The sequence below is a fragment of the Ovis aries genome, chromosome 15, assembly GCF_016772045.2.
Source record: "Ovis aries strain OAR_USU_Benz2616 breed Rambouillet chromosome 15, ARS-UI_Ramb_v3.0, whole genome shotgun sequence".
NCBI lineage: Eukaryota > Metazoa > Chordata > Mammalia > Artiodactyla > Bovidae > Ovis > Ovis aries.
In genome coordinates this window covers 79,857,478-79,873,047 of record NC_056068.1, presented here as the reverse complement: position 1 = coordinate 79,873,047, position 15,570 = coordinate 79,857,478, and the positions used below count along the sequence as shown (strand labels likewise).

The 15,570-nt window shown below is 46.6% G+C and overlaps 1 pseudogene; it reads left to right on the top strand.

Annotated features, from left to right (window-relative positions):
* The first annotated feature begins 4,475 nt into the window (after positions 1 to 4,475).
* LOC101123235 (olfactory receptor 5AP2-like) lies at positions 4,476 to 7,924 on the top strand (annotated as a pseudogene).
* The last annotated feature ends 7,646 nt before the right edge of the window (positions 7,925 to 15,570 follow it).

Sequence of the window (15,570 nt, the reverse complement as noted above, 5' to 3'; positions counted from 1 at the left end):
TAGATAGTCTGGGGTGAGCTAGGAAAGTTGTTTGCCTATTCAGGTAATCCCTGCCTCTCTTGGAAATATTTTCCTGAAAAACGTTTCAGAAAGTGGAATCCAAGAAATTTGAACTTTGTAATTAAATGCTTTATGTTTAGAAGGAAAGGAAAGAGAGAAGCACTACAATTCAGAATCAAAAAAAACTGTGAAGTCTCAAATATGATACAAACACTTAATTTGATTTTGCACCTGAGTGAAACAGAGAATAATATGTACAATCTGATACCAGACAGTCTGGGATTGATCAGAGTTCTGCCACTTTCTATCTGTATGATCTTAGGGGTTTGTGCCTCAGTTTTTTTTCAACTATAAAATGAGAATAAAAATAGTACCTAATATTAGTATTGAGGAACTAAAACGCACTTAATACATATAAAACCCTTAAGAGACTGCTTGGCACAGATAAATGTTCAACAAATAGTAGCTACTATCATCGAAGAATTGATGCTCTTGAACTGTGGTGTTGGAGAAGACTCTTGAGAGTCCCTTGGACTGCAAAGAGATCCAACCAGTCCACCCTAAAGGAGATCAGCCCTGGGTGTTCATTGGAAGGACTGATGCTGAAGCTGAAACTCCAATACTCTGGCCACCTTATGTGGAGAGTTGACTCATTGGAAAAGACTCTGATGCTGGGAGGGATTGGGGGCAGGAGGAGAAGGGGATGACAGAGGATGAGATGGCTGGATGGCATCAATGGACGTGAGTCTGAGTGAACTCCGGGAGTTGGTGATGGACAGGGAGACCTGGTGTGCTGCGGTCCATGGGGTCGCAAAGAGTCGGACACGACTGAGTAACTGAACTGAACTGAACTGATCATCAGTATTATTTATGAATTCACAACTGTATTAAAATGTAGAAATAAAGACTTGCTAAGAAAAACTGTCCAAAACTTGTAAATGGGGAAAAGTGCATGTCTTTTCAATGTCATTCTGAGACATTGCCTAACAAGACCTCCTGAAGATTAATTTAGGAAAATAAATCTACTTTCATTCACTGTTTACTATTTATTAAAAGTTCCAGATTCAGTGAAGTTACAATAGATACTAACTCATAGATTTTTGCCCCACAGAAATGCAAGTAATACCTGTGTTGCAGAAAAAAATAACCCCAGAGTGCCTACGTCCTTATCCTCCAGCTTCAACAATGAACAATTTATAGCTTCACTACTACTACAACTTCTCCCACCCAGATTTTTTTTCACTTTCAATATAGTTTAATATTTTAGATTTATAATGTATTTTAACATGATTTTTAAACTTGCAAGAATAATACAAGAACATTGTGTCCTTTAGAGTTACTGTTCCTAATTTGTTCCACTTGTTTATAAATATAAAACACTTTAAATATTCATATATAATTTATTCAAAACCATTTATCACTAAACACTTTAATGAGCAGTTCCCAAGGACAGACAGAAGAGTTATCAAAATCGGGACATGTTAGAGTGATACAGTATTGTTATCCAATTCACAGTTCACGTTCAGATCCTGTCAATTATCTTCAAAATGTTTCTATTTTTCGCCGTGCACCCATCCAGATTATTTTAAAGAAAATCTCCGTGTCCTGCTACTTGATTTTAATGACCACATATATTTTTTATTTCACGTTGATGCCTAGATTTTGCTCCTGGTCTTTCCACTGGTTGATCCAGGCCTGACTCAGAGCTCCGCTGCACCACCGCATCTCAGCTGAGAGCAGCTGGGTCATGTTCTCTTCAGCTCAAACACTGAGGATTCCAGAACCTCCACCACCCCCACTCCAGGAGCCTCAGCTGAGCCATCAAGGGACAGGCTTGGGGGAGCAGTGTCAGCCGACAGATAGAGAGGAGGCCCTCTCCCCACCCCCACAAGCAGAGCCAGAGAGAGGGAAAGAGGGGGAGCCTCACCTGGTCCCACCCCCACAAGCAGAGCCAGAGAGAGGAAAAGAGGGGGAGCCTCACCTGGTCCCACCACCCTCAAGCAGAGTCAGAGAGAGGGAAAGAGGGGAAAGCCTCACCTGGGAGATGATCCAAATGCATTTTTGCTCCTGGCTAACCATTCCCTTGGTTCCTCCTTATGCCCATTGGCATTTCCTCTGCTTAAATGTTAGCTTCACTTCTGAAAATACAGTTTCTCAATTGCTAATATAGATAAACCACCCATTCTGTTAACAAGGCTCCCAGTGCCTCCTTAGATGAGTCCCTGGTGGCTGATGCCAGGAGAGCTTCCCAGAGAGGGTCAGGCACCAGAATGCCTGCCCCAGGGCGCCCACCCCTTCAGGGCTCCAGCACGGCTGGGACACAGGAACAGGAAGGAAAGGGGCTCAGCCCGGCCTGACCCACCCTAGACTCACTCTCGTGGAGCTCAGCATCACCGACTCGTCCTCCAGGGTTGGAGCCCAGGACAGGCCCTCAGTGTCCAGCCAAGGTGCCCTGCGCCCTTTAGTAGAATAGCTGGGAAAACTGGCCTCCAGATTCCAGCAAGACCCCACGGGGGAAGACAACGTCCCTTCACCCACAATTCAGAGTCGAGGGAGGACGCGGGACGGCTCCCTCCTCTCCTTCTGAGCCTCCCTGCGGCCAAGGTGGAACCACAAGCGCCAGCTCCTCAAGGAGACCCTAACTTCCTCTGCCTCAAGACCAAAGCACGTGACCAGACTCTGCAGGGGATCATCCCTTCTGCCCTGAGACTGACCCTCCCAGGATCCCAGGAGACGAGCTGGACCCGGTGTGTGTCAGGGCCTCCCGGAGCTCTGAGCCTCCACTGCACCTGGGGTCATGGGAGGGCAGAGCCAGCCTGATAGACTGGCAGGACCAGAGGCGGCCTCAGCTTCAGTCCTGAGGGCCGCTCTCTGTTCCCCTGAGCCGGGAGCCCTGCCATCAGCTCTGAGTCCAGAAACAGCTCTAGAGAGAACCCCAAAGACACAGGCTGGAGTGGAAGTGAGTCTTGGAATCCCCCGTGTGCCTGGTGGGGAGGATCCTGAGTTCCCACTGGAGCTGTGCCAGGTGGGAGCACCACCCACTGAGGCGGGTGATTGTCCATCGGAAGTCCTACTGAGTCCCCCACCAGAGCTGGTTCAGAGAGCTGAGGTCCCCTGTTCTCCTCTCCTTCCTCTCCCCCAAATCAGGACGCACCCACCCTCTACTCTGCCAGCCTGTAGGCGTTTCCTGAGACCCTGCTGCATTCAGGGGTCCCAGCCATTACATGTTCATAATCTCACTTGGAGTGGCATGAACGTTAATGAGCTACCTGATTCCAGAACTGTGCTAAGTGTAGTGACACGTGCTATCTTTCTACCTCCTGGAAACTGAGGAAACTGAAGCTCAAACTGTCTTTGCCATGCGTTTTTTGCCCAGTAAACACTTACAGAGGAGGTTAATTCCCACTTCCAGGCTGCTGCACACCCTCATCTCTTCCACAAAGCTCCACCTTCCTGATTTGTCAAGGTCCAGCCCGGTCCCTCCTTTTTCTGAAGCTCTCGCTGGTCACTACAAAGGTTCCTCCCAGGCTCCTTCACTCCTGAGTCACAGGAGTCAGTTTGTCTTTCAACGTTATTTCAAGATCCTAAATGGTCAAAGTCATGCTTTATGCTATTCTGAACAGTAATTGTTTAAATACTGCTGAACAACCTCAATTGTTCAAATATTCTTGCATAACTGTAACTGTTCAAATATTTGCCATTCTCTTGATACAAAACTTAGAACAGGCTCTGCTTTCAGAAGTTACAGTGTGATAGAGAAACAAAACAACCCAGCAGGGGGGGAAGAAAGTCTTGGAAACACGGACCAAGCCCTGTCAAGCGATTCTAAATGCATCTGTGTGAGTCAGACTCAACCTCCAGCTTAGAGCAGCAGACACAGGGAGTTCAGCTGGGGGAGGGGAGGCCCCTGGCAGGGCTGAGGCAGGACTTCGCAGGCGTCATGGAGGACATCCGGGGGCTCTTCACTAGCTGGAGCCGCGGGTCCATCTGCAAGGCTGTCAGTCAAGGCCATCGTCAATGAGGATTATCATAGATGGGCCTCTGAAGGACTCACGTGTTCCTCTGGGAGTCGGGCGGGAGTAGGTGAGGAGGGAACCTAGTCTGTCTGGACAGGGAAGATGGAAAGAGAGAGGGGGCGGGAGAGGAGGACCAGAGCCCTCACTTACTGAGAAGCAGCATGGAGGCGCTCCAAGCAGGACGTGAGGGTGTGCGTGTGAGGGTGTGTGTGTGAGGGTCTGCGAGTGTGTGTGTGTGTCAGTGTGTGTGTGTGTGTCCGTGTACGAGTGTGTCAGTGTGTGTCAGTGTGTGTAAGAGTGTGTGGGTGTGGGTGTGTGTGTCTGTGTGTGTGTGAATGTATGAGTGTGAGAGTGTGTGTCTATGTGTGCGTCAAGAGAATCTGGCTGTCGTCTTACAAGAGAAAAAGAAAACCATTAATATTCACTGTGGACCAGAGACTCTTCATTTGTGCAAAATTAAGTCCTTCAGCCAAGAAAGTAGAAAGGGAGGAGCGAGCATGGAGAAGGCCGAGGGCGCCTGGGGAAGAAGCGGAGCGCAGGGCCGGCAGCAGGGCCGGGAGCGGCGGGCTGGGCACGTGACCGGACTCTCCGCGCCGGGACCGCCTTTCCGCGCTGCGCCCTGCGACCTGCATGCGTAGCTGCAGGCCCGGGAGAGCGGGGACGGGACCTCGCCTTTCCCGATCATTTGCTGCGCTCCAGACATTCAGAGCTTTTCCGTTCATTCGGTTCATCTAGGCCGCAGAGGAGTCCTGAGTAGGCATATGATCTCTATTTCACAGGTAAGAAAAACAAGACTCAAAGACACAGCTTATCCAAGGAGACGCAGCCCGCGAGAGGCGAGCTGAGATGAAGGCTCAGGTCTGTCTGCCTTCACAGCGCGTGTCCTGCCCACTAGAGCGTGACACCCCCACGCATCTTGTAGAAGAGGACTTACGCGCGCTTGGCGTTCCTCCGCATCATACTTTGCACAGGCAGACACACTCAGCAAAAATACCTGTTTAAAAAAAAAAAAGAAAGACTACCAAATGTAAAGTGAGTGTATTACTTAAGTAGTCTAGGGACAGAAGACTTGCCTTTTCCCCTCAAAGGTAGTTATAATTCCCCTCATGAAACCAAACAGAAAATAAAGATTAATTATTTGTAGAGCTAGTAATTACATTGAGGGGAGGAAGGAGGAACAGCAATATTATTCTTATCAACACAAATTTAGTTCTGCTATATAATTTACATGCACGATCCAACTGAATCCTTATTAAAAAAAAAAACCGTGTGAAATAGGTTAGAATAAATCACCTGTTCTACAGTTAGGGAAACTGAGTCTCAGAATGGTTAAGTGAGCTGTTCAAACTTATGGAAGTAGTGAGTGTCTGAGTGATGGTCGGTTGCCACCTCTGCAGATGACGCCTGGAGAACTAGCCCTTGCTGCTGGAAACTACACCCCCGTCACCCAGTTCACCCTGCTGGGATTCTCCAATGATCCAGACCTCCAGAAGCATCTCCTTGGAGGCTTCCTGCTCATCTATGTCATGACCGTGGTGGGCAACCTGGGGATGATGGCGCTCATCCTCACGGACTCCCGCCTCCACAGGCCCATGTACCTCTTTCTCAGCGTCCTCTCTTTCCTTGATACCTGCTACTCCTCTGTGGTCACACCCCGGCTGCCGGGCGACTTTCTGGCCTCGGGCAGGTCCGTCTCCTTCAAGGGCTGCGTGGTCCAGATGACCTTCTCTGTGATGCCCACCGCGGCTGAGAGCTTCCTGCTGGCTTCCATGGCCTGCGACTGCTGCACGGCCATCTGCTGACCTCTCCACTGGGCTCCATCATGACCAGGGCCCCTGTCTCCAGCTGGTGGCTGCTTCCTCGCTTTCGGTGGCGCTAATTCCGCTATTGAGACTGGGAATGTCTTTGCCCTGCCTTTCTGTGGGCCCAACCAGGTACTGTACTACTTCTGTGACATCCAACCCCTTCTCCGTCAGGCCTGTGCCAACACAGCCACGGCAGGTATGACCCTCTATACCTTCTCTGCCCTGGCTACCTATCTACCTGCTGCCCTCATCCTCACCTCCCACGGCCTGGGCTTGGTGGCCCCTGGGAGGATGCGCTCGGCAGCTGGGAAGGAGAAGGCCCTCTCCACGTGTGCCTCCCCCTTCCTGGCCACTGCCATCTCCTACAGCACCGTGATTTCACCTACGTCCAGCCTCGTGGATCCACCGATGACACCAGTGGCCAGGTGGTGTCTGTCTGCTGCACCATCATAACCCCCACGCTCAGCCCCGTCATCTAGAGCCTCCGCAACAAGGAGGTGAAGGAGGCCCTGCAGAGGAAGCTCCTGCTAAACCCTGCGAGGTTGTTGGTTGGCAAGAGGAAGGCATAGCGTCTTCCAAATCAGACTGTGAACCGTCCTAGCCAGGAGCAGCCTGGTTTGGAAGGAGGGGGAGGAAGTAAGAAAGAAACAGCAAATACCATACTTTATACAGAGTGTTGCTAAAGCAACTTTGCACCCATTATGATATTCAGTCTGCCATTGCACAGTGGAGCAGCCATCCTAAGGATGATCTCATTTTACAACTGAAGGAGATTTCACTCCGTAAACATAAGTTAATAACCTAAAGCAATTCATGACAGAGTAAGTATTATATTTAGAATTATAAAGAATTATATTTAGCCTGGATGTCTTTGAATATGCACGTAGGGGCTTCTCTGATAGTCCGGTGGCTAAGAGTCTGTGCTCTCAATGCAGGAGGCCCGGGTTTGATCCCTGGTCAGGGAACCAGATCGCACACGCCAACTAAGACTTTATTGTTCAGTCGCTCAGTCATGTCTGACTCTGCAACCCCATGGACTGCAGCAGGCCAGGCTTCCCTGTCCTTCACCATCTGTCTGAGTTTGCGCAAACTCATGTCCATGGAATCAGTGGTGCCATCCAACCACCTCATCCTCTAAGACCTAGCACAGTCAAATAAATAAAAATAAGTATTTAAAATAAACCAATAAATATACATGCTATATGGTGAGCATATGTGTTTTGGAGAATCACACAAATGAAGAACGTGAACTTGACGTACTTCAAGGTTGGCACTGGACTGGAAGGCACGCTCTTAAACTAAGGCAACATTTTTTTAATGCTTCCCTCTTGGCAACTTTTTGTTTGTCTGTCTTCCTGGGTCTTAGTCGCTGTGCGCAGGGCTCTCTCTGGTTGCAGAGCGCGGGGCTGCTCTTCGCTGCAGTGCAGAGGCTGCTCACCGTGGCGGCTTCCCTCGTTGCGGAGCAGGCGCTTCAGGAGCCGCAGCTCGCAGGCTCTAGAGCGGGTGCGGTAGTTTGGCACACCGGCCCAGCTGTTTCGTGGCTTGTGAAGTCCTCCCACACCAGGAATCGAAGCTGTGTCCTCTCCATTAGCAGGCCGACTCCTGTCCACTGGACCACCAAGGAAATCCGAGACAGAGTCTGAACCCGGACTGTGCTGGCCTCACTCAGATTTTTGGATCATCAAAAGACCTTCTTCAGATCTGTCTTAAGGATGTGATTCTAAATATAGACAATCTTACTATACAAAGAGGCTTATCACAGCATCATGTTCGAAAACAAAAACTTGGGAGAAATGTAAATATTCGAAGAAGGAAAAACTAAACCCCTAAATGTTATGTTGATGGAGACGACATAATAACACGGAAAACAGAAGGTCAGAATACTGTGATTGCAACAATGTGATACAAAGGAGTAGGGAAAACCCGGGAGGAACACACTGATGTAAACGATGGTCTTACAAGAGCAGTGGCTCTGTGAGAAGAGGCTTTTCTATTTTTCTCAAAAATTTTACAAAACTTTTTAATGAGCATATTCAATTTTGATATTTTATTCTAAAAATGGATAATTTAAAAATCCTTTCCAGTAAACTAAGCGTGAAAATATTTTACTTTTTTGTGTCTCCTTCCAGAAAGCAAATATTTACAAAATTCTTCCTGTGCGTCACATTCTTTTAACTAATAAACCAAGTTTTTAGTACACGTGCAATTAACGTCAGGACTAGAACATTATGGTAAAGAGACTTGATAAAAATTAATCTAGTTCACTCACCTGTAAAAATATGTATGAGGTCATCAGGCCACCACACGGTGGTGGGACCTGCCTAGGTTAAGATCCAGAACATGCATTAGGTAGCTTTATGCTGCGGTGACAACCGCACAATGTCCGCCAGTGAACACCACAAAGGCTTTTACCCATGCTAAGCTGAGACACACCAGGTGACTCGCCAGGGCAGACTTTATCCCTCCGTCAATATCTGGACCCCTTTCATCCGACAATGCCATCATCTCAAACTCGAAGAGCCCTCCAAGACTGCCAGGGGAAATAATCAAGAAGGCCACGGAGCGAGCTCTTAACCATCTGGCCTGAGGTTGGCTCACATCACCTCACCCCCTTATGGCTTTAGCATAACTGCAGGAGAGCCTGGAAATACAGTCTTCTTAGTCCAGACATAGAAACAGTAAGTGAGGCTTCATAAACACATAGCTTTGTCTCTGTCGCCGGCCATTTGGGCAGTTGATTACACTGTCTTCTGTATGTTCTAGAACACCACCAGATTAAATCTGAAATAAGCCTCTGGTTAACTCATGTGCATGCGTGCTAAGTCACTTCAGTCGTGTCTGACTCTTTGCGCCAGGCTTCTCTGTCCCAGGGATTCTCCAGGCAAGAATACTGAAGTGGGTTGCCGCGCCCTTCTCCAGGTTAACTCATGCTCCTCATAATTGAGGTGAACCGTTTCCCAGGGTGAAAATGTTTGAACATCCTATGCCTGTGCTGAGCTACCTCTGTCGTTTTTTGAACTACACACTAAGATTGTGGTGCCGCCACAAGCAGCAGAAGGAATTCTGAGACCTGCTAGTTGACAGTTGCCGTGGCTCAGACGATAAAGCGTATGTGTACAATGCGGGAGACCCAGGTTCGATCCCTGGGTTGGGAAGATCCCCTGGGGAAGGAAATGGCAATCCACTCCAGTACTCTTGCCTGGACAATCCCATGGACGGAGGAGCCTGGTGGGCTACAGTCCACGGGGTCGCACAGAGTTGGACACGACTGAGTGACTTCACTCACTTTTCCCTTTCATGCATTGGAGAGGGAGATGGCAGCCCACTCCAGTGTTCTTGCCTGGAGAATCCCAGGGATGGAGGAGCCTGGTGGGCTGCAGTCCATGGGGTCGCACAGAGTCGGACACGACTGAGCGACTTCACTTCAAGTTGCAGGTCACAGTTCCCTGGGATTCCAAACCCATCGCACGACACAGTAGTATTTACTAAGAGGGAACTTAATCCGAGTCTGAACCCTGTAATGCATCACCCATGAGTGTGTATACACAAACACTTACGTTCTTCAAGAGAGAATAAGAAACGACAAAAAGGAAAGCATTTTGAAAGCATGAAAGTCAGAAAACAAAAAGTAAAGATAAATGTGCTCATGATACAACCCTATGGCACAAGTTAAAATTAGAGACGATCAGCAGCTATCCACCTTCACTAAACAAATGTTGAACAAGTATTTATACTTTCAGTCTTAGGAGTGGCAAAGTGGTGTCCTCTCTCTCCCATTCACCATTGTGTCCTCAGCGTCTGCAGCAACGCCTGGCCCATCACAGACACTTGATGAGGGAAAGCACGGGCCTCTCACGCTGCTTTCCATGGACCTGCGGCGGCGTCAACGCCTGAGAGCTTTACGCGGGAGACCCGGCAGATGGGAAACTGGCGGTGCTGTGTGAACTGGGCTGACTGCTGTTGAGAACAATTCGGCATCAAGTTAAAAAGCTGAACATGTACATACACTATGATTCAGCAATTCAGTGAGTAGGCATATAATCAAGAGAAATTCTTGCAGATTCGCATTTTGAAATATATACCAGGAATGCTTAAAGCAACACTATTTCCCATGGCAAAAAAAAAAAAACGTGAAAGCAACTGTAGGAACAGATGAATGAAACAGCGCATATTCATACAACAAAAACTAAACGGCAGCAAAAATGAAAGAAGCAGAGGTTGTGTAGCAAAATAAATGTCTCCAAAACAGAAGACTGAATGAAATGAGAAAGTAACAGAAGAATACACACAGTGTTACTCCATCTGTAGGGTTTAAACATAGATAATGACCCAGCAATCATACGTAAATATATCTCTCCAAAAGAAACAAAAACGCTGATTTGAAGATGGGCATACACCCCAGTGCTCATAGCAGCATTATTTACAATTACCAAGGTATGGAAGCAAACTAAATGCCCATCAACAGATAAAAATAGATTAGAATTTATTATATAAAAATACATCTTATTTATATAAAAATTTATCGATGGATAAAAATGAGGTGGTACGTATACACACACACACAATGGAATCACACTCGGCCATAACAAAAAAGAAAGTTTTGCCACTTGTAGCAAAACAGATGGCCTTGGAGGACATTATGCTAAGTGATATAAGTCAGACAGAGAAATACAAGTAATGTATGATATCATTTATATGTGGAGTCTAAAAAAATACAGACTAGTGAATATAACAAAAAAGTAGCAGGGGGCGGAGCGAGGGTTGCTGTGGGGGTGGTGGGGTCGGGGGCTCAAACTCCTGGGTGTCAAATAGACTAACTGTGCATCGTGTGTGAGGAACCTAGCCAATGTTCGGTAACAACTGTACGTGGAAAGCAAGTTTTTAGAATTTTTTTAAATTTTAAATGGGCAAAATTAAACTATTATAATATTTAGAAATGTATTAATAGATGGTAAAGCTGTTTAAAATAAAGCAAGGAGTGATTACACAAAATTTGGGATAATGCTTGCCTCTTATCGGGGAGAAAAAGAAGGTGAAATTGTTACCAAGTCCAAGTTCACTCTGCTCACCCCATGGACAGGCCAATAAATCCAAGAAACAGGTGTTGAGCCAAGGAATACAACTTTATTCAATCCTATTTGGCTGACTGAGAGGATGACAAATTACTGTCTCAAAATAACCATCTTACGGGGGGCCTGGATGCCAGGGTCTTTTATAGAAGGGAGATGGAGAGGGTACGTGAGGAAATAAATAAAAAGGCCGCTAATCTTAGTCTTGTAACTATCTTCCAGAATGGCACGCCTCCAGCACGGATGTCTTCCTGTCCTCCTTTCTGCCCTGCACAGGTGCACAGGGGCCTGAACAAAGGCACTTCAGTGTCGCAGTCTGGGAAAGGGGCAGGGTTCCCCGAGGCAGGCCATGGTGTATGATGGTAATAACAAAAGCAGAAGAGCAAGCCGAAGAAACAGTTCTGACGTGGAGTCAGAATCGGCTGGTCCCAGCCACAGAATGAAGAATAGGCTCGCAGGCGCACCCTTAGGTCCTGCTACGGGAGATATAACTGTGGACCACCACCATCTCCCTCACCCGGGAGCTGGGGACAAACATAGAACCTCCGGCTCTTCCCCAAACCCATTGATTCTGCATCTGCATTTTAACATGGTCCTCAGGCGACTCTTAACCACATTAAAGACACCTGCAAAGTTCTATTTTTAAGGTAGATAGTGCATGCGCTTGCGAGCTCAGTCACGTTCGGCTCTTTGTGACCCCATGGACTGCAGCCAACCAGGCTCTTCTGTCCTTGGAATTTTCTAGGCAAGAATACTGGAGTGGGTTGCTGTGCCCTCCTTCGAGGAATCTTCTCAACCCAGGGTACAAACCTGCGTTTCTTGTGTCTCCTGCATTGGCAGGCGGATTCCTTCCCACTGTGCCACCTGGGAAACCCAGACAGTGCATACACGGGCGTTTACTTTAGCAGCGTTCTTCAAACGCTGCAGCTTTCATACACTTTCACTTGTGTATTTTGCAATTAAGAACATTTTTTCAATATACAGTTTGAATAGTTTTTAAATATTTCTCAGAATAAATATAAAAACAAAGACATATATAAAAAGAAGGAAGATGACAAAAAACTGAAAACAAACTCAGATATTTAGACTCAAAATCCAGTGCTATTTCCATTCTTCCCTGCCTTTGCCCCAAGACAGTAAATGTATGGACCCCCAGAAATTGATCATTTCCACTTCTTCCTGCAACTGCATGGGCCAAAGGCCACAAGGAAAGTTGAAGACTAGTGGAAGCTTTGGCGATTGATCATTCTTACCTAGATATTCAGGGGTGGGCTAGGAAAGTATTTTCCTACTCAGATAATCCCTGCCTCTGGAAACTTTCTTTTTTTTCTGAAAAATGTACCCAAAATTGAAATGGCTGAAATTTGAATGTTGTACGTTTATGTTTTATCCGCTTGGAAGGAAAGGAGGGAGAGAAGTGATACAATTCAGAGAGCGAAAAAATATTATGAAGTCTCAAATATGGTATAAACACTTAATTTATATCTGAAGGTTATACACTGTATACGGAGAAGGCAATGGCAACCCACTCCAGTACTCTTGCCTGGAAAATCCCATGGACAGAGGAGTCTGGTAGGCTACAGTCCAAGAGTTGAACACAATTGAGCGACTTCACTTTTCCTTTTCACTTTCATGCATTGGAGAAAGAAATGGCAACCCACTCCAGTGCTCTTGCCTGGAGAATCCCAGGGACGGTGGAGCCTGGTGGGCTGCCATCTATGGGGTCGCACAGAGTCAGACACGACTGAAGCGACTTAGCAGAAGCAGCAGCATACACTGTATATCTAAGTATTTAACTTATTAACAAGAGATCCTACTTTAAATACTGATAACACATGTGCATACTCTCAAACGTGTCAGGGTCTTTGCAGCCCCATGGGTTGTAGCCTGCCAGGCTCCTCTGTCCATGGAATTTTCCAGGCAAGAATATTGATAAACAAATTTTCTTTCTTTCTTTTTTTTCTCATGCCTTGCAGGATCTTAGTTCCCTGACCAGGGATGGAACCCAGGCTTCCACAGTGAAATCACGAGGTTATAACCGCTGGACCACCAGGGAATTCTCTCAACTTTAATTTTCTCCTGGAACTTTGCAATTCATAAGTCCTGATTCATTTTGTTTATTTGAAATGGTATTTGAAAGGAGAAAATCTAATTTTAATGTTGGATATAAAGATCTGCTGACAGTAATTAGGCAAATGATAGAGAAGGAAACTGTGGAACTGTGAAAATGACTTTCCAACGCTCTTTTAAAATTTGTAAAGAGAAAATGTAACACTGATTGTCTTTCTCCCTTCAAAAAGGAGACTGCAACCAGCTAAATCAGTCTGCAGTTTAGTGGGCTGTGAACTTCCCTCTGTTGAGGGTTAGCTGATGCTGATACTCAGCTTCAGAGGAATAGGTGTTTATCCAAACTGCTCCAAATTCACCTGTGTGAAGAGTTTGACTTTATTTTTTCTTGGCAAGGTCTTTTGAGTTCCTCTTCCTGGAGTGAAAGTGTTGGTGTCTCAGACCTGTCCAACACTTTGTGATCCCATGACGGACTGCAGCCGGCCAGGCTCCTCTGTCCATGGGATTTTCCAGGCAACAGTACTGGCGTGAGTAGCCATACTCCTCTCCAGGGGATCTTTCCAACCTGGGGATCGAACCTGGGTCTGCAGGGCAGGCGGACTCTTTATCATCTGAGCCACCAGGGAAGCCCTTTCTGAAACAGGAGATGGCAACCCACTCTGATATTCTTGGAGAGTCCCCATGGACAGAGGAGCCTGGAGGGCTACAGTCCACAGGTCTCTAGGAATCGGACACGACTGAGCGACAGACACACACACACACTCTGCCAGATAGCAAAAGCGTTCTCTTGGGCAATTCTGGGCAATCATAGTCCGTTTAGAAGTACCCTCCGCTCCTTCCCTGACCCCCACCCATACACACACTCCTTCCTTTCCCAGAGCTGAGAGCACCAAGGAGTCGGGGTGGGATAGATAGAATCAGGGCCTGGTCCTTTGGTCTCCGTGCTGGCCTTTCCCCTGACTTCCTCTTTCCACCTGCTTTCCAGTTGCCAGACCGTGACGTCAGGGTCCTGACTCCATATCCGAATGCCACTCTGGTCACTCAGCCTCTCCTGGTACACTCTCAGAGGGGTTGGCCACACTCACCCTCTCCCATGCCACGTGGGGTCTCTGTCCAGCCCTGCCATACACCCACTTCTTTCCATTGCTCCTTGAAGTAATGGTTGCCTTCCTTCCAGATGGCAGCTCCAGAGACTGGACCACAGGATTCCTTCTGGATTCAGCGGCCCAACCCCCAAGCTCACTACAGCTCTTTCCTAACTTGCAAGCCTAAGGAATTTTTATCTGGAGAGAAAGAAAAGCTCTGGAAAAACCTAGTTCTGACTGAGCACCTATTCTTGTATGCCTGTGGTTAAGGCACAAGTATATGCCCTGGGTCATTGAAGACTCTAGCTTTTGAAGTTCAAAAGCTTTTTATCACAAAAGTTTTATCTCTGCCCTGAGTTTCCAAAACATATTTTAAACCTCAAAGGCCAGGGATTGACTTTTTTGGTATTTGCACTATGCTGCACTAACCTTACCCCAAGATGTGGCTGCCAAGAGGTCTCGTTTGAAGAGGGAAGGATCATTGAGTTTGTTTTTTTGTTTGTTTAATTATTTTTTTTTAAATCAGTGTATCAAAATAAGATTCTACTGTAACATTCACACATTTTCTCCACCACTACACCTTATCTTTTAGCCACAAACTTTGGAAATATATGTATAGCATTTTGTACATGTGGTTTAAATTTTGTTGTTCTCCTTTATAATTGAACACAGTTGTCAAACTTACTTAAATTCAATAAGCATCAAATTTACTTTTTTTGGCATATCCAATGGTATCTTTTTTTGCCTTAGTTGTAAAATCATTAACATCAGCATTTTATTTTTCCATTTTCCACTATACTTTTATAAATAAGGGTAAATATGCAATAAAATGTTCGAGTAGTTACACAAACTTTGCCATATTTAGATGGGAGCGTTACTCGGAGGACACTATCGGCTGACAGACAGCAGGACTCTGGGGGAGCATAAAATGGTTGTTTGTCTACAGAAACAGAAAAGTCAAATTTGGTATAAGAGAGTTTAGAGGTAAGGCTACCCATGAAAGGGCCAGCTGTATAAAAGCTAATGACTGCCTGGATTGTGATTCTTTCATTTTTTGTCCACCCTTACCTGTCTTCACATGTCTGGGTGGAAACAATGAAAACAATTCTGCCTATAACGGTTTTGAAGGTGTGAAACTGTTAGTCATTCTGTCCTGTCTGCCTCTTCTTGACCTCATGGACTGCAGCCCACCAGCTGTCTCCGTCCATGGGATTCTCCAGGCCAGAATACTGGAGTGGGTTGACATTCACTTCTCCAGGGAATCTTCCCAAGCCAGGGATCGAACCCGGGTCTCCTGCCTTGCAGGACATTCTTCACCATCTGAGCCACCCGGCAAGCCCTGTAATGGCTTTATCAAAGCATAATTCCCTTATCCTACAATTCATCTAAGCACAACAAATCCACACCTCTCCCCTTCCTTTGTCTCCCCTTTACGATTACACTCACAAGACTTCTGATACCAGATGTTTGGGGTTTCCCCCGCACACCAAGCGATTCTCTGCGATGCCAGCTAGATGTCCCACAATTC